The sequence below is a fragment of the Sitodiplosis mosellana genome, unplaced genomic scaffold (genome assembly GCF_009176505.1).
Source record: "Sitodiplosis mosellana isolate CC-2019 unplaced genomic scaffold, AAFC_SMos_1.0 Smas_scaffold_1, whole genome shotgun sequence".
Taxonomy (NCBI): Eukaryota; Metazoa; Arthropoda; class Insecta; order Diptera; family Cecidomyiidae; genus Sitodiplosis; species Sitodiplosis mosellana.
Genome location: NW_022595244.1, coordinates 550,642 through 575,950, shown reverse-complemented (window position 1 = coordinate 575,950; position 25,309 = coordinate 550,642). Strand labels below are relative to the sequence as shown.

The 25,309-nt window shown below is 38.3% G+C and overlaps 1 protein-coding gene across 1 annotated transcript in view; it reads left to right on the top strand.

Annotated features, from left to right (window-relative positions):
- The window catches only part of LOC129579081 (innexin shaking-B), a 132,144-nt gene that overhangs the window by 18,367 nt on the left and 88,468 nt on the right, over positions 1-25,309 (top strand). The gene's annotated exons all lie outside the window — the stretch shown is intronic.

The following is a 25,309-nucleotide window of genomic DNA, read 5'->3' as shown; positions in this document are numbered from 1 at the left end:
CAGCCAGCGCAGTTTTCCCGAGTTATTAACGAAAATGTCAGTCAACAGCAAGCGAGCACACCTTTTTTTACGAAGAGAAAGAAAATAAAATACAAAAACAGTTTCCAACTTTTTTCTCCCTCCTTACTTCTGTCGCTCGTTCGTTTACAAATAACGGGCGGAAATTATGCCGCGCGTATTCTCATTGCGCGCAATATTATGATTTCCTAAATGCTAAATGAAAATGAAAAAAAAACCGAGTATGTGTGTAACACCGAATGACTGAGAGTTTAAAAGAGAAAGAACGAGAGAAAGTCATAGTAAAATCTTTGCCATTCGAAGTTGAACGTACTCGAAAAAGTCAATGAATCATAATAGAATTACTGTCGCTCGACGCTCGCGCGCTGCCATTGTCAAATGTTGTGTGTGTCAGGGTGGCTGAAATGCAATGTCTGCCGTTATGTTTTCGATTTGTTCACATGTTTAAGTCGTTGAACAGAAAGCAGGAGAAAAACACGAAAAATGAAATGAATCCTACACAGTTCCCATTGAAATCTTCGACTTTATTGTTGGAAAACACTTTGCGTTTGCCGTGCGATATATATTTAACACACACACACAAAGAGCTGAACAAGAAAAATAAACTCTCTTTCTGTCGCAAATACACAACAAAAGACAAGCCGTGTTCAGGTTGGGCTGTGGAATTGATTTTCTCTTCTCGTCGTTGCTCTGTTTCTTCGTTACTGTGAGTCTTGTTCCTTGCAGTTCTTTGCTCGTTCGTTTCTCTAGATGATTTCTTTAGATATATTCATTTTGAATGCTTTGAACATCGGTTAACTCGTTCGTTCGCATCCCTGTTTGGTAAAATGTGTTTTATTCTATTTTTTTTACCACTGTTCATCATCATATAGACACACACGCACACACATATAAATACTCACGTTCGAACATTGGGCTCGGTATAAAGTCCCCGACAAGAGACTGAACCGACAGCAAGAGCTCACTGACAAATAAGAAAAAAACACTAAATGTGGAACATTGCAACATAAAAAAGGTATCGAAGCCAAATGCGGCACTACATAAAATTACGTAACGTACACGCACTTATACTTTTGGGCTGGTGAAAGGAAATGCCTTCACATCGCATATAAAATGTGATATAAAAACAACGGCGACAACGACAACGACAGCGACATGGTGAATGGAAATGAATACCGAAACAAAGCAGCAATAGCAGCCACAACAAAAAATAACACAGAAGCAAGCAACCAACCAACGAAAATATAAAATGGAAATGTATCCGCGGATACGCGGTATCCATTTACATTCGTGTGTGTATTTTTAATATGCTCGCTCGTTCGTTCGCTTCGTCTCTCTGGATGAAACACTATCCACTTATCTCGGTAGCACATTACGCACTATTTTTTGAATGTGCGTTTCGTCGGGCCACCGAAATGGATGCGAAATTTAATACAAACAAACGAACTCACATGTATCATTGACTGGTGGAATGTGTCTATCCTACTGCCATTTCCACTCGATTTAATCGGCCAGCCCGTTTTTCTATGTGAAGTGGCATCGATCGGAAAAACAACAACTTTTTAGCGCTGACTTCTACTCAGCCAAAAATTCTTCAAATGAATTTCTGATTTAATCATTTTTGTGTGATTAAAAATGCGGAAGAAAATAATTCCAATGAAATTAAGCGATCCTCAAACTTTGACATTACGGAATAATATCACGAGCCGACAATAAATCGGCGATTCAAAATGAATTGGAAAAGTTGCTGCGAATACCAAAATGACAATCAATACAACCATTATATGCTGCTCACCGTTGTTGTTGTTGTTGCTGATGTTGAAGCCGATACGATTCAATTATTCGTGCCGTGTTCTTTTACCATTTTGACATGTTTTCTCTAATTTAATGCCAAAACATTTTGCAAACATTGTGCCGTACACACACACAACGCGCCCCAAACGACTAGTATTGGGTCTGGGAATTAGTTTTGTCGATTTTTTTAAATGTTCAAACATTTATTTGAATACCAAAATGAAATTACATTTCAATCAAAATATTGTCCATCGGAAGCGATGACCTTCTGCCACAATGTGGGCAATTGACGGATGCCTGCCTTAAAAAATTCCTCATCTTTTGAGGCTATAAATGCATCGAGCCAATTTTGGATTTCTTCAACTGAAGAGAACCGCTCTCCGTCCATATGGTTTTGCATCGATCGAAACAAATGGTAGTCGGAAGGAGCCAGGTCTGGGCTATACGGGGCGTGAGCCAAAACTTCCCATCCGCTATTTTCCAAGTAGTTTTTTGACCGATTTCTCAATGTGTGGCCGAGCATTGTCATGTAGGAAAATCAATGTCTCTTTTCTGGTCTCCCATTTCGTGCGTTTTTCTTTGATTGCTTGTTTCAAACGTATCAATTGTTGTCGGTAGAAAGGCCCATCGATGGTTTGACCACTTCTCAGCAGCTCATAATACACCACTCCCTCCTCATCCCACCAAATAGACAGCATTACCTTGTCGCCGTGAATTTCTTGTTTTGGCTGTGATGTTGCTGGTTGGCCGGGCTTAACATACGATGCTTTGCGCTTGGGGTTATCGTGATGAATCCATTTTTCGTCACCAGTGACAATTCGATACAGAAAACCTCTTTTTTTTGTGCCTTGCGAGCAGCATTTCGCAAGTCACTAAACGCCTTTCAGCTTGCGCTGGCGTCAATTCATGTGGTACCCAATTTGACAACTTGCGAATGAAACCAAGGGCCCTTAAACGATATCCAACAGTGCTTCGGTCAACATTCAATGCTCTGGCAAGCTCATCTTGAGTTTGACTCGAATCTTCATCGAGCAATGCCTCCAATTCCGCATCTTCAAACTTTTTTGGCTGGCCGGGACGTTCCTTGTCTTCCGTGCTAAAATCACCACTTTTGAACCGTGAAAACCACCGTTCACATGTACGTTCCGATGGAGCATGCTCACCATAGGCTTCCACCAACATTCGATGCGCTTCAGCCGCAGTTTTCTTCAAATGAAAGCAAAAAATTAATGCTTGCGGGAAATGTTGCTTTTTCGGTACAAAATTTGACATATTTAAGGCGCAAAAAAAAATGTTTATCCAAACTTCGATGAAATGATAGATGATGATTTTTGTAGTTTGACACTAGACCACTCATGTGAAAAAGAAAAAAGTATTGCCCGATACAACCATGCAAAGTTACGCCATCTTTTGAAAAATCGACACGATTAATTCCCAGACCCAATACATACGTTCCACATTTTGTTTGTCAAACAGTTTAAAATTTAATCCGTTGCTCATCGTTGAAAATCATAATTCAAGCATTATTGTGATTCTGGCACGCATCGATATGTTAATACCATTTGGTGTATTTTGTTTTTGTACACATACACCGAGGGTGAGAGACAGAGTGAGTGACATATGAATACGTGCACTCGCTCTCTTGTTCACTCTTGTTTGCCTGCCCGCGAGCCTCTGTCACACAAAATGCATGTAAAGACATTTAGTCTCGTCGATTCGATTAAAATTCATGCGATATTTGAAATCGACATTCACCGAAAAATGAACGTGCATACCATTTCGAAACTGTCGATCACATACGAGAGCATTCGCATGTTTAAATCATCCAAAATGATGTATTTTCCGCGCTGGATTTGCATATATTGATAAAACCGAGAAAGACAAATAATGTAATCGAAACAGATATTATACCATATTCACACAAAACATATATACAGAAAACACCGACAGGCAAATATATATGCCGAACAAGCGATGCGCTTTATTGGTATTGTCTATATGTGTAAGAACAGTGTTTGCGCGTGTGTGTTTTTTTTGGTGTGTATGTTCCATAAATGAGCACATGCTTATGATTTTATGCAGTTGTTCCATTTGTGAATTTCGAGCCATATGTGTAGTCGACTTGTAGTTGATACTTCCTTAACGGCGATGCCCTCAACGCTGACGATGATGCACCACCACCACTACCACCATCGTGCACCGCATTCGATGAAGAAAAGCATTGGAAAAGCCAATCCTCGGTGATGTAACCGAGCACCAACTCGGCTTACAAATAGGGAAGGTAGTAAAAAAGCGTGTCGAAAATGGAAAACAAAAATAAACAACTATGTAATAGTTTTATGAGCTTAATAACTTTAATCGGGCTGGCATGTCGGCTCTGCTCGTTTCCCTTTGCGACCAAACGAACCGAAGCAGAATGTGTGTGTGTGTGTGTGTGTGTGTGTGAGAGAGAGAGAGAGGGGGGGAGAGAGAGAAGGAGAGAAACGAAGTGAGAGTGCACTTGGGGCAAGTGACACATACACACCGAAACTAATTTCGCCAAAGTATTAAGTAGTTTAACCAACAAGTGCAGGGAAAAAACACCAAAAAGTACTGCATACAAATTTCAAAGTACAAACTACAAGGCACTTCTTATGAAGTACTTTGTCAGCAGCGTGTCTGGGATTAAAAAAGGGCTGCACCAGCAAAAGAGTGAAAACTTTGTGTCGACCAAACCATGCATGGAGGGACGCTCGTTCGCTCACATACAAAACACACACACACAACACAACACAAAACAAAACACTTACAATAAATATAAAATGAAAATGTTTGTGTAATACATACGAAAATAAGTTTTAAATGAATATTTGCGTTTGAGTTGCCAATACAAATAAAAATGCGAGAGAAAAAAAATCTCGCTTAAGCTGCAAACAAGCAACACGATCAAAAACTCATAAAACGAAAGCTGCAAACGGCAACAGCTCAACAGCGCAAGCCCATTTTATTGAAATAGCACAACAATTGAGATAAAACAATCTTTTGATGGGCGACGTCAATCGCATAAAACATTCAACAAATTTCATTGAGGCGCCTAAATCAATATCAGCTGCTTTCGTATTAAACAGCAACTTGAGAGCATAAAATTGTTTAGCAAAATTGTATTATAATGGATTTGCTGATGGCAGCAAACCAGGATAAGCGTGCTGTTGCTGTATGGTTTTTTTCACTGTCATTCCGTTGTTGTTGCAAAAACCGAAATGAATGCTGTGAATATTTGTTCATGGAAACAAATCTGCCAAAACAATCACCACCACCACCACCATGCCTACCACCTACCATACGGAATCCGATCTCAGAGAGGATCGAATTATTTTATTATGAATCCACATGCAAATTAGATGGAAAACCAAATTCCTAAATCACTGTACACATACCCATTTCATGTGGATATCGAATTGTGAATTCAAACGTATGTTTCATATCAAGCAAATAGCATCGTATGTATCGATAGCGGTACATTACACATAAACAAACATACACGCGTACACCGTACACACTTTCAAACGCCCAAATCAGTATCACTCACCTTTTGGAAACACTATACTCCTTGGTTTATCCCTGCCTATGCAATATTCATTCTATCGCATCCTCGTCGATGACTACGGTATTTCATCAATACGATGGCGCCGCTATCACCGTGCCTTTGCTATTTTCAGAGCCTAAAATGCATACATTTTTCACAGTGCATTTCATGGCAAATTGCGTAATGGATGAAATGATTGTTTAATTGACATGAAATCCACAATTAGTTCAAGATTTGTTTGCATGTATGCCGAAACGAACGGGCTCGAGCGCGCGTGTTTGTGTGTATGCAAGTGCTTTGTGTGCAGTGTGTAATTCATGGAAATCGTAACATAACATTTGATGTGGGCTGTGCGCGCTCTGTTGAATCGTTCATGCTGCATCGTTTGAGGTGCTGACTTTGAATCAGTGCGCATAATCAACAAACAATTTTGCAAAAGCATCTTCATATCATTTACATTGTAGCTTCAGCAACATTGAACCAAACATACGGAAAATATGTAAACTAGCTTCAAAATGAAAGCATCAAGCCGTGGTGAAATGAGATTGCACACAATCCGTTTCTCTCTCTGTGTTTCGCCTTGTGTATCATTCTTTCTTTCGCTCCGTCTGACGCTTTGGTTGTATCTATTCAGCAAGACCCGAAACGACTGCAATGAAATTGAAAATAAATCCAAATAACGAGATTATGCTAAAATTGTTCGTTGCTGCCATGAGATGCCATCATTTGGGCCAACACACACATACAAACAATCCATCTAAGTTTGCATAATTGCATATTTTTGCAACGTCAGAGCGAATGACTGCATTCTAGAAATTGCAGCCAAAGATAAAATGGAGGAACGTATCAAACCATGAACAAGACTATTGTTTGCGGGGAATTGTGCATTATGATATTCAAACTTCATAACCAGTTTCATAAATTCTCATCCACAAAGTGATAAGACCCATTGCACTCGATCACCCTCATCTCTCTCCTTCTCTCTGCCTCCCCTTTCTCTGTCTTTGTTGCACACTTCAACCTAATCCCGTAGTTAGTTTCGATGATTTTGCCACAATTTTGCAAAACTATCTCGTTAATAGTTTTAATCCGTTCATAAATTATGATGATCTATATTTTTTTCTATTTTCTCTCTTGAATGCAACACTGTAAGTGCTTTTGTGGCAATCGAACACTTTGTAACTAGCTGAAAATTGGATGTTCTCGGCAGAAATGCCGAAATGAATTTTCGATTCAAAATTTTCTTTGAAAATTAATTCCATAATTTAATGTGCAAATGGTTGTGGCATTATGGAAGAGTCCTTGGGTGAAGCCCCATTGCAAAAGCTTACTTGGTAAAGTAGTGAGCCTTTTGTTACAGAGCGCCTCATCGATGAATATTAAATCGTAATAGAGCATAATTGCATACAACGAATGTACAAGATTCTGATGATTCTGTTGAATGACAAACACTTGAGCATCAAATTACCAACGTCGACAGAGAAAATAGAATAAGGTAAAACTGTAATGCAAGAAAAAAAATCATATCACCCTCATTTCAATGATATTATTGCAACTACTCTGTTAGTTTATGTCCCTTTCTTTGCATTTTTATCATTGAATTGATGCGCTGCTGAACACGAACAGATTAAATATTTTTGCATAGATATTTGGCTGAAGCTTGTATCCAAGTCAAATATGAAATGATGATGATGAGTTGCCGTCGTAATAAAAACGTTACGTTGAGTACAGCGATGAAATGAAATAAGCGAGAAAAAAAAACTCTCGCATCATGCAACGAATCGCTTGAATAAATATGTACACAGCTCGAAAGGAAAGAGATCCCCTTCGTATTATCTTTCGCAATTGAATCCCAATCGTGAAATTTGTATTACAATGCTTTTCGCTCGTTCATTCATTTGTTTTCTCTGCGTTTCGTTGCCATCGACATTCGTGCGTCAACAGAAACTGTAGCCAACATTTCGTCGGTATCATTAAAAAAATGCTGTGTTTTTGTTGTATTCGATGATTTGTTGCGGGCTAGAGTGCAGTCAGCACATTTTCGAACGAATGGAATTTAATCATATTTTGCTGTGGATTGACCACGAATTGTGTTGCCTAAATCTAAAAACCAAATCAAATGGAATCTCGTAAGTATTGTTTTTCGCGTTGATGAGTTGATGAAAACACATCGCTTCCGTGTCGAATTGATTTTCATCTGAATCCGCATTCAGTTGCGCCATTATGCTGACCAGCGTAAAGTTTCCTCGTTAGTTTTGCCACCGAATTTCCCCTTCAGATTACGCCGTCGAATGGCGGTGTAGCAACAAATAACTTGGATTATCATTGCCATTTTTCCATCGTTAAAGCTTCATAAATGACGAGTAATGAATATCGGTGTGTGTGTGTGTGTGTTTGGTGAGGATGGGTGGATATAATGACACATTGATATACACCGGCGCTTTCGATTGCACTAATTAAATGGCATCTATCAACAGCGAATACTGTAGAAAGAGGCGCAACGGAGCTGAGAAAGAGATGTAACCACTGAATGAGCATCTCAGATTTACATCGGCGGCGAAATGTGCTTGGTAATGGAAAATGGCTTTGAGATGTTTATGAAGACATTAGAGAATAATGACGGTATAAAATATGGAATCTATATAATATGGGCGAACGATCGCATCGACACTGTCGAGGCAATGTGGCTGTGCCAGCCGTTGGGTGGGTCGCACGTTGGCTCGTGTGTTCCAAGCGTGCACACGCCATTAGGTAGCATCGAGAAATTGATGAGCGTCTTTTTGTCTAAAATCTAAATTAAATGTAACGTAGCCCATGTATGATGTACGGAACGAGGGGACGATGACGACAACGATGACGACGACTGGGCTGTAATGGAAACTCGACTTGCACACACCAGTACCGGAACAAGTGAAAAACTTATTGTGGCTGTAATGCATCGACCTACTTACTACATTCTGTCTTACTGCCACCACTACTATTGCTGTTCTAGTGCTGGTGCTGCTGCTGCTTACTGTTGCGCTCACACTTTGAAGCGTCACATCGATGCATACATTCTTCTTTCTCTTTCGTTCAGTTTTCACTTTGAAACTTCCCATAATCAATTTTAGCTATTTTTCTTCTTGCTTCATCGCTTTTGTTGTTGTTCACGGGACACGAGACTCTCCTGGATTCAACGTGAAAAAATTGCCAGATTGGGAAGGAGGCGAGCGATACAGAGAAAGAGAGAGAGAGCAACAGAATAAAAAAAACGCACACACACACCAAATCCATACATACAAGAGCCGAAAAGGAATCTCACCATTATCAATCAATTTTCAATTTTCAGATTACATTTGACGCGCTGTGCGCTTGTTACCAAAAGCACACACTCAATCAGTAGTCCGTTAGACGTTCGTTGATCGATATACATGCCAGACACCTTCCTTTCAGCCGTCGCATCGTATCGAAAGTTTTCCTCGTTGCCAATCTTTCTTATACCCTGACTTTTTTTTTTGCTCTCCGGCTAGTCGAGTGCTGTGTGTTTTTTTTCGATTGGTCGAAACTAAAAATTTAATTAAATTCCCCACAATCGGATTTGCGAACATTGAGGCTTGCATTATATCGTTCGCAACGTTGTCGGATGTTGTCTCTGTTGTGTATTTTTTTCATGTTCTCTTTTCAAAGGATTGAAATAGAATGAAATTCAAATTTTAATCAAATTTTGGCTGGGAAAGCCACCATCGAGAATAAAAGAAAAATTGGACGACCAAAAACTTGAACAAATATCAAATATTTATTTTTTGCGGCCGTTCCAATATGCAACTATTTGGGGATGATTTTTTTCTCATCACCAGTAGCCGCTTTGAGAAGGGTTCACGCCAATGCGAACAAAACAAAAATGTCGGGAGCAACAAAAAAACGCAGAGCGACCGCTTTAAATTTAGTATGGGAAATAAACGAACCGGACAATAAATCTCTGCCTATCAATTTTTATTGATTCGATGGGCGAATTGGTTGCTAGCCCATACAAAAGCAAAACGATGTGGCGAAAAAAGCGAAACTTCAACTCGGTCAGCGACTGACAATCATATACGCATAATAGACCAATTTCGCATAAAATGTTTTCAAACGATGTTCAATATTTTTTTGTTGTTGTCTGAGTTGTTCCTGACGGCGACATCGCAGTTTGTATTGTTGATCATCAGAGAGAAAGAATTGATGAAATTTGTTTGTTTCGAAGCGGGCACACAGACACACAAAAAATTTATCGTTCATAAATTCGTATCCAAAAATAGATTTGACGCTGCAGTTAACTAACTACTTCAGCATGATTGCGGCACGTCGATTATTATCGAATCGGAATAAAGTGTGTGTGTTTTTCTTTTCAGTTGTAACAATGTAGTAGTGCCTATCGACATTTTCGGCCGTTTTTACATCATTTTTTCTCTCTGTGTCGTTATTTTGAAATGCCACAGCAAAAAACATTCAAAGTACTCTTGTTCAGAAAAATCTGCAAAACTTCTCCGAAATCAAATCATCGACATGCCGAAATAATCGGACATGCCTTCCATTTCAGCTTAAGCCATTTACTACTTCAATGCGGTAAATGTATTTAAAATATCTCAACAATTGATTTTTTCCATTTTTTTTATTCGGTGCCGTTCGTTCACGGTTCGACTGTTGTCGTTGTTGTAAGCCGAATGGGAAAATTCGCTTGATGGAAAAAACAGCGGGCTGCCTTAAAACTATCGACGAAATATAATCCAAACTAAACGAATGAACAGAGCAGCAAAGAAGAAAAAAAAGTGCGGACTGAGCGCACACGAAACGACAACAAAGAATAAAAGCATTATTTTGGCATTGTAAATTTTCTGTTGCTACGGGGGAATCGATGATTTTCAACAGTTACACTTTCGAAACGAATACAGACATCACTTTTGATACCTTTGTGTAACATCGTCGATGTCGTCGTTGTTATTGGTTGCGGCGCTGATAGAGAGAGAGAGAGACTTCGATTTTCCGAACAGAATCTAGTGCATCGAATCTGCCGTACATTAGCCTATGTTTGCATGTTGCATTACGAGCTTGCCTACCAACCTACCCATAATCGGTGTTACATTGTTGTTGTGTTATCATTTTTATTCAACGTGTGCAATGTGCATATATGAATGGAATATTTTTGCATGAAGATCGGGGTTTTAAGCTTCTTTTTTTAGACCCCTCCGATTTCGTTTCGTTTATTTTCTCTTCCTCGCTCCCACTCACCTTCTCTTTTCCCTCACTGTTATGTAGTTATCGTGGTGGCTGGTTTTACACGTACCAACGGTACTCGAATACATGTATACGAAAATTGATCTACTTCAGGATAATAATAAATTGAAAACCAAATCAGATCGAAACAGTACATAAACCTATGTATTCCTTTACGGCAATTCAGATAAACTGCTAAGTGAGAAAGCTAATAGATTGCATTGTGTGCAAGCATTAAACAGAGCACATCGACTACAGTGGTAGGGATGGGGAAAGCTTTCAAATGCAAAAGATAGAGAGAGAGAGAGAGAGAGGGGGGGTGAGAGAAAGAGAGGGAGAGAGGGTGAGAGAGAGAGAGAGAGAGAGAAGAAAATATGGGAAAAAATTTATTCGAAATCGGTAATACATGGGAAAATGAAACGTGAATGTTGTTCTCTCGATTTACATTTGAACAACAACAACGAAAAAAATGTAAATGAGTGTATGTGTGTGCGTATATATGAATGTATTATATTGGAATAAGCGCAAAGCACACGCCGCTCCACAAGTGAGTATCACCACTTAAAATATTCTTGGTTATCTCGATAGTTCACAACCTATTGATTTTTTTTTCTGATTCGATATATTTACATTTTTCAACAGCGCGCAACGCAAAATGAGAGTTGCTGCATTCATACACAACGACCGTTGTTTGTTCAACAAACATAACGAAGTGTCGGTATCTTTGAAAGATCTGAAATGAAAGAAAAATAGTTTATTTGATGTTTCATTTCCTAGTTTTACGTTTTCTTTCCTCATATTGCTTACTTCTCTGCTTCGTTTGAACGAGAACGAACCAGAGATTTTTTGATGAATATTATAATTTCATAATTTAAAGTTACGCTTTTGCATTTTGTTATTTGTGTTCGCATATATTTTTTCTGCGTTTCTGCTTTATTTTTCTTCCGTGTCTGAAATTGACATTCATAAATCGATTCCGTTGATCTTAGTCAGTTCGCCGTGAATGATAAATACGTACACACAGAGTGTGTGTTCGACTTTAAAAGATTGATCGTAATATTCGAATCGACAGCGTCGTTTCCGCTCGAGAATCGTGTTGTTCAACTTCAAGAGAATTATGCTGCGATAAAGAGCTGCCAATTTGGTGTATACGTTTTTGTTGTGTGCTTCGTAATATTTTGTATGAAATTAAATTTTTATTTCTTTTTTCTTTTTATCATTACAATTCAAGAGCGTAAAATCTTCACATAAATCTTCTTCAAAGTGTTGACTCATCTCTCGTTTTCCCGTTTCTCTTTTTCTATCCCTCTCTCTCTCTCTCTCTCTCTCTCTCTATTTCGCATAGCAAACTCGGCTATGGGGGCGGATGCATTTGCCGCTGTCAAATAAAAGACTCTAAATGCATTTAATGACTATCAATGGATGTGTGTGTGTGTGCGTTCCAGAAAATACGAGACAAAAGATTTTCATTTTAAATGAAACACAACGAAGCGTGTGTTGAGATGAATGCGCAAATAATCGAGCAATGGCTGGAAGGTGATATATACATATATATTTGGAAGGTGGAAAATCTTATATTGCATGCATTTTTGGTGTGCAATTTGTACTTGTGATCGCACGATTGCATTTGCATAGCGAAACTGCAGAGAAAAAGGCAGAGAGAGAGAGAGAGAGAGAGAGGGAAAGGGAGAATGTTCATTGTTTGGCAGCGGCAGTTGATGTTTTGCCTTTGACCATGGATAAAATTGCCTCGAACGTAGCTTGCGTAGTAAAATGTGATGGTTTTGTGCGCCACTTTTATTTGTTTTGCCGTTTGTATTAAAAGTTTGCAAGAAAATGAATATTCATTCCGTGTTGATTGTATGCGGTGCCATCTCAAATGGCCCAACACAATGAACTGCCATTAGAATAGATAAGACGTAATCGAAATGAAATGTTCCATTTTGTATTCAGCCGATGGAAACTCATTGCACGAACGCACACTAACACAAACACATGCACACAGTGAGAGCAAGAGAGAGAGCCATCGGAATGCGACGAAGTGTGCAACACAGAATCGGAAAGTAAAACAAAAGTTTAAATAAACAATACAATGCGTACTGGCTGGCGGTACATACTGCACTTTGCGGTTATTGCATTGTAGTGAAACTGGACAACAGCAACGAAGAAAGTGGCAAAATTCGAAGAAAATTCGATTGATGAATCTAAATGCATTGCCAGAAGGGTCTCACTCGGCTCTTGCATTTTAATTTCACCTAAACCATTTAATATCGAGCGATTCTTGATTCTTTTTGGTTGCACGGTACAGACACGATGCTGCAAGCGAAGTGAGCAGACCGTGAATTGGGAAAACGACGAAATGCGTTTAAAACTACTCGGTAAAGTTATACACTTAATATTTCACACATTGGTGCACACGATTCCATTGGGAAAATTGCTCAAACTAAAGCCGGTAATGTATACTACCAAAAAATGGCCACGTCACCAACAGCAAACAATAGAGAGGTTCTCGAAAATGTGCAAATAGTGGTGCAGAAATGCCGGAGGATCAGGTAGCTGAGAATTTGGCTGTAAGATTTTTCATAGTTTTACCATTCGTTGGCTACTTTATTTGCAAGCACTGAGAAAATGGAGGAAAAAGTGGTCGCAATTGTGAAAATATTTGTATATTTCTGAGGCTACATGCAAGGCTAACTTTGTACGATAGGTTACATTTAAATGCAATGCAACGAAAAAAAATAAAATTGCCCGCATTGCATTGAAATAAGCTCAGTAAAATTGCATTTGGATTAACTCCCCCGACAACTAAGAATATATTTGCATTTGAAAACGACCCCACCGAAATTACCTTTGTCACGTTGTCGTGTGGTCTAGAACAATTTTCTCAATCCTTCGTTGACAACGCGCAACAGTTCCAATATTTTAATGTGGAGCAAATGTTTTGAATCGAAAATGGTTTCATCACGCAACAGCCAAGCCAGCCACACAGTGAATGATGTCATTTTCTTCATTTGAGTTCAAATCGATATCGACTTGATAGAAATGTCAAGAATGAAAAATTAATCAGTGAAAAGCAAAGTCTACTACACAATCGACCATTTTTCATTATTTATTCCGTTACGAGGCTTCTGTTTGCGGATTACCATTAAACAATGGCCTCTACAACTGATTTAATATCTTTTCATCGTGGATATTATCGGTGAGCCTCTCAACTTCTAGTGAAATTCTGAAGAAAGTGCTACAAACTGTGGTTTATACAAACAAAACTTACAACTCATTTTAAAACCCCACAGAGAATACACAAGTTGTGCAAAATCATTTCAAAAATGTATACATGCCATACGGCCCAAGGTGTGCAAAACTTCTTCCAGCCAGCAACAAGAATGAATACGCGTGGATGAGCACCGTATTTCAATGATTTAAATGAAAAATTTTCCTTGCCACCTTTTTCGTTTGCCTACATAGATTGTTGTTGGCACTGGAGACTGGCGTATATGCTTCTTGTTGTTTACTATGGTGCGAAAAGTCGTAATGCGATTATAATAATAGTAGCGAACATTTCAATCATCGCCTTTCCTCTCTCGGACACACACACATTTCCAACGATGATTGAAATCAGCGTCGTGTAGCCGAACACTATTCATCGATTACACAATATGAACGGGATTTGTGAGGCGAGAACAGAAATCAGAGCAAATATTTATTTGCTTTCAAACAATGCAAAATCTGTTGTTCTTTCGTCAATGTATTGAATTCATTGTTTTTGGCTACGGTTTGTGTTGACGTCGGATATAATTCTGGGGCAAATAGTGCCATAATAACAGCAATAACAATAACGGGCGACTAGAATAGCCGCATTGCCCAATTTATATTTAATGTGTGTTTTCAATGTGAATCATTCATGGTCTATTGTTAAGTTGCGCCGAGCCAAATGATTTTCTCCATCTCTCTCTCTCTCTCTCTCTCTCATTCTCTCCCGGTCACTCTGTATGGACATGTCCCTTGGAACTTTTAGCCACTTGTAGTGCCGAGTGTTAGGCGATGTTGATAATGCAAATTCAGGCTGAGGCAAGTTCAAAGTAGTCATCCAAATGAAAATTGCCTCGGTACAAGCGCCCACCAGCAATAGCAAAACATACAAACTTTTCGCTTCGATAAAACAGAACAAAACTGTAATTAAGGCAACAACGAAAGTAAATCGAAATGGTTATGATAAATACAAATATCTATTTTCCAATCAGGCAAATCGACAGGATGGATTCATACACACACACACACACACGTATGGAACAACTGATTATTACTGATTTTTGCTTTTTCGTCTTCGATTTTTGACCGTATTGGCTCTTGGTGAATAATATATTTGGTGTGTTACTGAACAATGGTGAGTCTTTTCGAATGGTATCTTAAAGGCCATGTAATGAAGGCAAACAAGACACAAAGATTATGTAAGAAGGTAACGGACAAAAATTAGTGTACGTTCCTTTTGACCAAACAATTATTAACAAATGATTCAAGCTACTTATGTTAACATCATCATCCAAAATCCGTGGGTCGAAACCCACATACAATCAGTGTGTCGCCAATATGAAGCATATACACATGTCGATTCGATCGCAATTTGCTGCTATGCGATCGTAATCACATGCCAAAACAGTACACCTGTTTTAACGAACTTGTAACGGAAGAGAAAATGCACGACGACCACACGACAATGACGACAATGACGAGGCGAAACGGTGCTGAAAACATGACACAAAAATCACAACCGAACAACAATAAAATCACAATGAATGTATTGTCAACAATCCTTGACCTTGTGAATATTTGCGCGAATGGTGCCAATATAGAGAATTTCGTTGCAAAAATCAACATTTTCGCCATTGAAAAACCGAACGGCTGGAAAGTGGAATAGGGGAAAAAAGACGGCCAGCACCATCACGAATGAATGCATTAATAAAGTGTTTTGTGTGTGCGCGCTCGACGCAGAAAAAAAAAATACGAAAGAAGAATGGAGTATAAATGGGCTGGCTCATTCAGTAGCTGCACGTAAATATTGGCTTGACTTTTGTTTTGTGGCCAAGTGGTGTTTTGTGCAAGTTCTCGCTCGGTCGCTACACAATGAAAATCAATGACAAATGGATAGGAAGAAAATAAGGTCATGTGCCTAATTAGGAACTAATTTATTGAAGTATTACTTTTCCGTACACAACGTGTCAAGGGAAAGTATAGGAATTGGTCCCGAAAACTTTTTTCGCAAAATTGGTTTAGATCATCATAAAAACTCATGAAACGCGTAGAAAACCACTTTTTGAGACACTTTTCCGTTCGTGTGCCGTCGTCGTCGTTGGTGTTGGTGTTTGTTAACACGATAACTCAAAAAATAATTGAGATAATCAAAATCTGGAAATGCCAGAAGTTTTGTATCCAAAAAACTTGGTTTAAGTTCGAAGATGAGCCATTTTCGATTTGATCCTGGGGTACTTGCCCTAAGAAAAACCTCAAAAAATTGACTCTTTTGTATGGGAGGTACCTGTAAATCGACTCCGATTCGCTTTGAACTTTCTGGGATTTCATTTTTTGAAGAAAATACGTTTCTGAAAGTTTCATGTTGATCGCATTTGCAGAAATTTGATTTTTTGCCCTCAATTTTTGTCGAAATTTTCTTGGAAAAAATTGAGGGGCAAAAACCAATCTTCTGCAAATGTGATCAACATGAAACTTTCAGAATCTTATTTTTTCTCCAAAAAATGAAACCTCAGAAAGTTTAAAGCCAATGAGAATCGGTTTACGGGTACCTCTCATACAAAATTGTTGAAGTTTTAGTTAAAGTGACCAATTTTTCACTTTATTTTCATTATTATATTTTCACTGCCTTTATTTCAAGAAAATTCACAAAAAATAACCAAAAGTACCTACGGACAACGCAGGACAACGGTACGGAAAAGTTCGGGATTACCAATGTAATTCTTTTTATTTTAATGTAGTTTCGGATTATTTTTCCACCGATTTTGTCCATGTTGCCATTTGGCTGCTCGCTTCAACCACTTTGGAGGCCTGATGCGCTGCGCCAACTACTATCATCCATGATGAAATGTCAAAACATCTTATCATTAAATGTTGTAATATTTTGCGTATACAGTATCCCAGCCGAAATATAGTGAGAGCGAGAGCAAGAGCAAAAGCAAGAGACGGAGCAGGCGATAAAGGAGAAAGACTACTAACTACTAGACTACCGTTACTGCGATATTATCTGTCTCAAAGATTTACGGTGGAATGTCTTTTGTTCGCGTATGCCACCATTATTTCTATTTTTGTCGCCATTTGTTCCATCATCACATACAAAAAGAGTCGATAGTTACAATGCGATCCATTTCATTTGTGATTTTGGTTCGGCGTTCGTGTATGTGCTATTTTTTTCGTTGCTCTATCTATACATATATTTCGACGAATTTACTACTCGACAAAGCATAGCCATTGTGTGCTTTGTCTTTGATTTCAATACATCGTCGGAACAGTGATTTTTCGCCAACTGATGACTCTTCTGCCACGTACACACGAAAACGTGAGATTGTTGGGAGAGCGAGACAGTGAGAGATAGAGAGAGTAAAAAATAAAAAGAAATCAATTTCGTTTATTTGCCTCTCGTTGTTGAAGAGCTTGAAGAACGTTTCGTTTTGATGCTTTTGAGCAGAAGCAGGTTAATTTTTTTCCCTTCTTTACAGTCATTCCTCTTTCGCTTACCCGTTATCCTTCCAATTCGTTTGCACTGTCGAATCGGTTTCCAGTTCCGCTGCTCCGAAGCTTTCGTATCGTCAGCATCAGCAGCAGGAGCTGTGTGTGTGATTAAAAATTGAAATTTGCTTACACTTCAATCGTTTCGAGCACAAATAAATGAAAACACTGAAATAGAACAAAAGCAAATGAAACAAACGCTTTTAATTTTCTTTGTCTTCTACATTTTATCCATTTTGATTGCCCTTCGCGCTAGTCTAGCTCTAGCATGAATCATTGATTTGGCAAAATGATACAAAAACAAAATAGTCAGTGACTCCGTTCGAAATTCATTGTATCAATCTATACATATATTAAAAAAAATTCTTCGCTTTTGATTTGTGTCTACAGTGTGTTTGATAGCACTTTTATTCGGTATCCCTTCGATTGTGTGCATTTCGTGTATATTTCATTTTGCTTACGAGAATCCGTTGTTTTTTTCTTCATTTTTTCCATTGAAGTAAATAATCAAGGATAATCATCTCAATGCGTTTATTTAATGTTTATTCAACTTGATAACGGAAACAAATCACAAATGGAAAACTAGACGAACGAAAATTGAAAATGGTAGAGTAACGCGTAGCGTTTTAAGCATTTTGTTAAACCCCATTCAACGTTGTACATCATTGTGGGTCTTGTAAATGGACATATGAATCCGAAGCTTGGCGGTGCCAGGGTTAAATAAACCACTTGAACATGTATACGATTGAAAATATACTCGGCAAAACTTTACAGAGAGCATTTAATAAGCGAAATGACAGCCGCATAAAATGGTTGGAACCCAAGCAAGCAAAATGAATATTTCTTACGTCCTGGATAAATTATTCCGTTGAATAATGCTTCCACTTTCAGAGAATGTCTCTTCCCATTTATAGTTTTGTGTTTGAGATATTTCTCCGATATGTTTTGCTCAGTCGTCGTCGTCGCAATCGTTGTTGAGAGCGTTTGTGTACTTTTGCCAATTCCAAATTGTCATCCATGTTTCAAAAATGGCTCTCGAACTCATTCGTTCGTGTCCATGTGTGTGCATGTGTACTTTTGTATGCATTATCCAAATGGGTTTTATGCAAAATGCTATCATATATTATCGTTATTGTGGAGTCGGTTTTCGTTTACGGTAGACCGAATTCTAATAATCCCGAGTCGCCCGATCGTTGTCGCTGTCGTTGTATTCGCATATCAAAAACTAGTGTCGCTACTGAATCAGAAAAAAAGAGAGATACACATTTTTTGGGAGTATTTTATAAAAATTTATTTGTTTAAATTCATTTTTCTATAGAAATAAAGTGCATTTGTCTCTCTATATCTATTATTTTATCTCGGACCCTGTGCTGTGTGTGTGTGTCCGGTCAAAAAAAAATCCAATTTAGTGCATCAGGAATGGTTTATGCTTTTGTTGTTTTCCGTTCTATTGAATTTTCATCAAAAATATTGCTCGATTATTGAAATTCAACAAATTGAAATCATGCAAGAGAAAGAGAGAAAACGATTGTTGGAAGCAAACAGCAACAACAGCAACAAAAAAACATTCATAAATAAATAACATACACGTCCCTTTTCCGTTTTGTTGCTTACATCCCCTCCGTCCGTCGTGCCATCATCATCGTCATCATTGCTGTAAATTTTAATTACCGATTTAATTGTTTTGTGTCGAGCACTCCCGTTGTTTATGTGTAACACACATAAAATCGATTGTTTGCTTTTCGTTTGTTACACGTACAACTGTGTCGGTGTATGCGATCGAGCGCTTTTTTTAAATCATCAGTCACACAATTCAGTTGACGAAAATGATGATGACGACGATAACAACATGGTTGTGCACAATTCCACTCCTTCTCTTTCCCTCTCTCTCTCTGTCGAAACCCCATCGTTAAATACATTTCACGCTGTGATTGATTGGAAATTGTGTCAATCGAAACATAACCAATTGAAAATTTATATATAAAAAAACAAATCGAGTTCGTTTTGTTCCATCGTTTCAAAATCGGTTTGAGTCACAGTAAAAAAAAAACATAAATTAAAGAGTTGAACTCCGGTTGCGGGTGAGTTGGAGTAAAAAAGCCGTGAAATCAAAATGGGGATGCTTTCGAATGGAAGCACTATCATCAATAAAAATTCTCTTGTAATTAAAAGCGATGGATTTTTTCCATGGTTTGATTTATGCAAGAGCATTTGAGTTTGTGATGCACCACTTCATTCTTCCGTCCATCCATCCATACCCATTTTTGACTCACTCTTGAAAAAAAATAAAGACATTTTCACGCGACTTGTGCGGACTATTTGTTCCGATTGTTTGTTTGAAGTGATGGGATTTTGTTTGCCCTATTAGCTACAATTAGTTAACGAAGCGCCACTGTCCTCGTTTTCACATTCTTCGTGTGTTTTACTTCACATTCTTCTCTACATCGTCTTCGTGTTCCGTGCGTTGCACGCTTTGGCTGCTATCAAATAATGTATAATTGAAATGGCTCGCTTTTTGTTTGTTCTTCCCGAAGCGCATGCAATGTTTGAGCACTTTTCAGCTGGTAATTTGAGCAAAAAAGAAGTGAAATGGCAACCGAACGACCGAGCAATTTTATTGATGGAATGCAGCAGCAGCAAGTCATAAGAAACCATAATTGCATTCGATTTTATATCTTTGTAAAACAATTCGAGATTGTGTTTGTTCAGCGCATAAACTTCTCCTGGCTGAATTTCGTCGAGCAAAGAAAACACCAATCGACCGAAATGTACGGTTCGATTGGCACAAATTCCATTCGCAAAAAAAACAAACAAACCGATGAATCAATTGAATCATTGTATTTTTGCGATAGAGAGAAAGATATTAATTTCAACATTCCATTTAATTTTGATTTTACGAAATTTATTAACGTATTGGGTTTGCTTTTAAGAAGTGTATTTGCTTTACAATCAGTGTCAATGACAATAAAACACACACACTTTTGAAATTCAATTAAATTAGTTCATCGACTTTCAATTTGTTGTTTTTACTTGTAAAATTTTTATGATGTACTCAATTTAATGGGGTGTCACTTTATCGTTTCGTCCATCAAAGAATGGCCTCGTAGTGACGATTTCCCTTCTTGAAACACTCTTTCGACAAGTGTGTTTCTTTTATCGTTCATGTTTTCGATAGATTTTGTGAAAATGTGTGTTAAATTTTAAATGAGCTACTCTTTGTCATCGTTCATTGCGAAGCTTATGTTAAATGGATGGCATTTTGGATACATGAAACACAACGAGGCTAGTTTGATATGTAGGGCAGTTTGGAATTAGGCGATAAGTACATTGGACAGCGCTAGGTCACACATGAAATATTTCATAAACTTCAATGTGTCGTGATGAATTCGGCCGGTTGCAAGTACTGTACATTCGAGAATGTATCAAGGGATCAATGAGTGGAAAGCTTCGGAATAATAATATGTAGATGAACAAGTTGATATTTTCACGTGTCCGGTATGAAGACTTGATCACATGCATTATTGCTCGTTGCAAATAGTCAAAATTCAAAGACCGTTTTGATGAAAATAGACGATAAACGTGCACCGCCGATGTACGTCGATTAGTTTCAATGAATTTTCAAAAATCAGACCGAACACACACCAGTCCAAGACAATTATTTCGTGCTAACGCTTTTCGCTGCCTGTCATTCGACACTGGGAAAATTTATTTTTCTGGTTATGATGCATATCGTCAGTGTTTTCAACAAACCTTGCCTTGCCGTACTGTGTGCAGTTCCGTTATGTTCGTCGTATGCAAAATATCATTTCAGCATCTAATGTGTGAATAAATAGCGCATACGCGCGACTATGCCATTTATTAGCATGTGATGTATTTTGGCCTCATATGATAAATTTTACCGCGTACAACAGCATACCAACCTCTCCTAAGCTTCAAAAATATTAATTAAACTCATCTGAACTCCCATACGGACGTTCTCACATGCTCTAGGAGGAAAAAAAACGGGAGCATGGTCGATTAAAACATTGCTGCAAGGCAAATATCGTCCTCTACTGAATGTGGCAGCACAAGTACGGGCACCAAAATGATTTTCATCATCAAATTAATGTCATTGTGTTCTGACATCAATTACAATTTAGTTGTTGTACCACAGCCATACGTATGGAGTACTGGACCGCACACACCACGAAAAAAAACCCAGCCTGATTCATTAACAACGTGAACAGCGGAGTCTAGTAGTGGAACACAACGCATACTACGAGATAACGAATTTCAGTGACATAAAATATTTATGCTTGTTTATTATCTTCATGAATACGATAATCGAAACGTTTATTAGCCACGATGCGTTCACCCGCACCGAAAAATAGCGAGAATAGATTCCGCACTCCTCAAATGCGACACAACATACAAGTATCTGTTATAATTATTCGATTTTCATGTCATAGTCCATTTTTTTCTCTGCAAGTACTGTGTCGTCTGCCGTTTGATTTCATAGCATTCTCGAGCCTCTCCAACTAAATCCCCTGTTTATGCGAAAAATACTTCCGTTCTCGAGACAGGTCTTTCGTTTTATTGTACATAAAAACGATCATAAGCTCTTCGCATCATCTCCAGAAAAAAATAATATACTCAATTTATTCCTTCGTGTGGCCCAACGAAACGTAATTGAGTGTAAGGGCAGAGGAAAAAAAAACGAAATGAAGTAGAGAGAAAAAAGTATATGCATTTTCCGGGAGCTTTTCCGGCGAAATACTCATTTGGCATATTCAGAAAAAGCTCCTTTGCAAAATTAGTTTTTCCTTGCACGGAAGCAACGATAATGAAAATTCATAATTCATCTTTTCATGAAAATTATAGTGAAATGGCTCGTCAAAAAAAAACTATTTTCCCTTGTATACATTCGCTGTATGCGTTGATCATTTGCTGTGTTTGTCTGGTCCTTGATGCCTTTTTTTCGCCACTTGCTGTCATTTTTTTATGGAATTGACCTAGATTATTGCCAAAAAGAATGACTGCGTGCGAAGAGAGTTGTTTTTCTGTAGTTGTTGGTTTTCGTTCAATTTTCCCATGACGTTTATTCATCAGTCAGCCATCAATATGACGAAATTTCCGCACGCCATAAAGTTAAGCAGAAACCGCAATGTCATTGCGGGTCAAATCTCTCGTTTGCATCATGTCAAACGATAGCGTGTGAATTTTTTTTTCTCCTTCGCATGATGAACGAAGGAAAAAAAGGCGAAAGCAACAAACGCCAAAGATCTGATTATCGATTGTGACACTAACAATTTTTTACGATTTAAAGATGGAATCGTCATCCGATAAAAAAACTGCTTTACAATGACGCCTTTTTTTCTTTTTTTATGGCAGATATCAAATGCAATGTGTGCGAGTGGGTATGGTTCGGTTTTTTTTGCTGATTCCTTTGATGTCTTTTTCGATCACAATTCGAATTTATTGCACATCATCCAATCAAATTGCTTCGAATTCCGTATGTTTTTCGATTGCGTTCGAAGACATCACCGAAGCAGTAGAAGCAGCAGCTGTGGTTGCAGTATCCATTACTTTGGAAATTGTTTAATTTCCGTTCATATCCGGCCACAAATGAAGCCGACAGCCAAGAAATGAGATTAAAATTCAGTGGAAATATTTGCTTCGCAGATTTGATTTTATTTCTCTTCGTCTTCCTCTGTATCTCTCTATCTCGTTCTGTGGCTTTGACGCCGGATAACTGCAGTGGCAGTTATTTGCTCCTCATTGAATTCACTTCAATTCTGCATCAAAAATGGAAATGAGCTTTTTGTCAACCGGTCTTTTTATGCATCCGACTGAATTGAAGTAATTTTTTGCTCGATTAGAGATTCATTTATGTCACGAGAAGAGGGCGAATCAGAGAACGAACGAACAAACGAATAAAACAGAGCGAGCGCATGAGAGAGAGAGAGAGAGAGAGAGAGAGAGAGAGAGAGAGCAGGAGATGTGAAAACAAAAAATTGGGAGAATCACATCGAAAATCGACAACGTCAATTGCAACCGCAAACACATGGCAAAATTGCTTTGTGTGCATGGATTAGAAATTCAATAAAAAAGTGACATATTTTCGATTCAAATTCGTGAAGAGCGCCGCACACACTGACACACACACACACACACACATGAAAGCAAATTACATTTGGCAACGGGTGAAATAAAAAAAAAGTTATGATGCACCAAATTTTGCAGCGGCTCTCCCGTGAATCGCTATCTCGGCGAATGGTTTTATTTTTGGTCCCATGTTGTCGGTTTTCTAGCATTTTCAAATCAATTTATCATTTTCCCTCTTTCTTTCATTTCATTCACCGAAAACTGTTCCATATTATTTCTTTTTTGTCGGCTAGAAAAGTTCGTGACGATAATTTTCGAACTGGAATAAATATAAAGATTTTCTATGCCAAGCGAAAATTCAAATATGCATATTCTAGTTAGGAACTGTTATCGACAAAAGGTTTTGTTTAACGTCATCAACTTTATCTTAATTTTCAATTGTGAAACGAACAATGAATTAAAGTCTCGATGGTATATATGTGTGTGTGAGTTATATGGCATGAGGGGGTCGTATTACATATATTGAACCATATGCATATCTTATCGTCGTTGGAAATAGCATATATCACACTTTTCGACGGAGATACAGTGAGCGAGAGCAAGAGAACAAATGATACAGAGCGAGAGAAAACTCATTCGAACTAAACAGCAAAATGCAATTGATAAAAAATTGCAGTGCACAGCAGCATCAAGCATTGAAAAGAATTGAATGTGTAGAAATGGGAATAGAACGGGTGATGTAAAGACGTGTCAAGCGTGTCTATGCACAGCCCATCGCACGTTGTGGTAACAAAAACATTAAAACAGAACACCGAATTCAAGTGAAGAGCAAAAGATGGCAATGCTATAACGCACACATTCAGACACACTCACACATACATACACGGGCGAAACCCGACAAAAACAACAAGAAAATATATTTTAAATGTTCGCTTCATTTTGGCATGCATTCACTACTTTGAATGCCAAATGAGAATTTTTCGTTGAAAAAACCCGACCAAAAGAAAAGATACACACATGCTCAGCCTACGGAATGAATGAAGAGCAAAATGGGTGCGAGTGTGTGTGTATGTGTGTTTTTGAGAGAATGGAAAATAAAACCACTGCTATCATTTTAACTATGAATTCGGTGCACACGGATTTTTCGAGCGATTGTGAGTGAATGTGGCATTTTTGTTCCGGAGACGCTTTCGGCGTTTACACATTCGCCATTAGCATAAAGTTGAAATAAAGCAAGTAAATTGTGAAATCGTGAAAAAGAATGGCGCATCCTTTTTTTCCAACTTGATTCGCTATTTAGTTCGCTCCATTTTATTTGGTTTTCTTCCTTGATAGCTTCGCCGCCACTGCCGCTGCCGTCGCTGCTGCTGTGAGTTGAATGATTTCGTCGCATCTTTTTTTGCCCTGCTCATGTTCCACTTAACTTACTAGCAATGCACTGTGCTCAGCCACCGCCGAAGAGTTCATTTAAGTAGGAAAATGTTTCATTTGCGAAAATGCTATTTTTCGTTGCCATCGCATTGTCGTAGTCGTTGATGTGATTCTGTATTTAAACTTCACACACACATTACATAATTTAGCCGCCACATTTCAGCATATCGCCGCACGTATGATTGCCCACATAATATTTAAATGAGCTGGTAAATGCGACTGCCTTGATACCGATGTTCAAATCGACACTCTACGTCCGCTCTCCCCTACCACCTCAGAGAAAAAAAAACAGCAAACCGTTCACACCAAAATCATACACTCTCATTCTTTCGTCTGAAATATTTTTAATATATTTTTTTATGGTCGACGGTTATGGTATTTCACGTGGCTCTGAGGGTCTTCCACTTCACAATCGTGACACACAACTTTTTCGGCCACTCTAGAAGGATT